Raw genomic sequence first — 1446 nt, forward strand, 5'->3', positions numbered from 1 at the left:
ATTCTTAGAAAGGTATAACCTCCCAAGACTGAACCAGGAAGAAATAGAAAATATGAACAGACCAATCACAAGTAATGAAATTGAAACTGTGATTAAAAATCTTCCAAAACCAGACCAAGATACTACAAAGAAAAGAAAATTACAGACCAATATCACTGATAAATATAGATGCAAAAATCCTCAACAAAATACTAGCAAACAGAATCCAACAACACATTAAAAGGATCATACAACAGATCAAGCGGGATTTATCCCAGGGATGCAAGGATTCTTCAACATAGGCAAATCAATCAATGTGATACACCGTATTAACAAATTAAGGAATAAAAAACATATGATCATCTCAATAGATGCAGAAAAAGCTTTTGACCAAGTTCAACACTGATTTATGATAAAAACTCTCCAGAGTGTGGGCATAGAGGAAATCTACCTCAAAATAATAAAGACCATGTATGACAAACCCACAGCAAACATCATTATTAATGGTGAAAAACTGAAAACATTTCCTCTAAGATCAGGAACAAGACAAGGATGTCCACTCTCGCCACTATTATTCAACATAAGTTTGGAAGTCCTAACCATGGCAATCAGAGAAGAAAAAGAAATAAAAGGAATCCAGTTTGGAAAAGAAGAAGTAAAACTATCACTGTTTGCAGATGACATGATACTATACATAGATAATCCTGAAGATGACACCAGAAAACTATTAGAGCTAATCAATGAATTTGGTAAAGTTGCAAGATACAAAATTAATGCGCAGAAATCTCTTGCATTCCTATACACTAACAATGAAAGATCAGAAAGAGAAATTAAGGAAATAATCCCATTCACCATTGCAACAAAAAGAATAAAATACCTAGGAGTAAAAAACACAAACACATGGAGGCTAAACAATACGTTACTAAAAAACCAAGAGATCAATGAAGAAATCAAAAAATACCTAGCGACAAATGACAACGAAACACGATGATCCAAAACCTATGGGATGCAGCAAAAGCAGTTCTAAGAGGGAAGTTTATAACAATACAAGCCTACCTCAAGAAACAAGAAAAATCTCAAATAAAGAAACTAACCTTACACGTAAAAGACCTGTAGTCAGACAACTATAAGGCACTGATGAAAGAAATCAAAGATAAAAAAGACAAAACAAAACAAAACAAAACAAAAACCAAAAAAATCAAAGATAACACAAACAGATGGAGAGATAAACCATGTTCTTGGATTGGAAGAATCAATATTGTGAAAATGACTGTACTACCCAAAGCAATCTACAGATTCAATGCAACCCAGACTCATCAAGAAAAAGAGGGAGAGGACTCAAATCAATAAAATTAGAAACGAAAAAGGAGACGTTACAATGGACAATGCAGAACTACAAAGCATCATAAGAGACTATTACAAGCAACTCTATGCCAATAAAATGGACAACCTGCAAGAAATGGACAA

The sequence above is a fragment of the Physeter macrocephalus genome, chromosome 8, assembly GCF_002837175.3.
Source record: "Physeter macrocephalus isolate SW-GA chromosome 8, ASM283717v5, whole genome shotgun sequence".
Taxonomy (NCBI): domain Eukaryota; kingdom Metazoa; phylum Chordata; class Mammalia; order Artiodactyla; family Physeteridae; genus Physeter; species Physeter macrocephalus.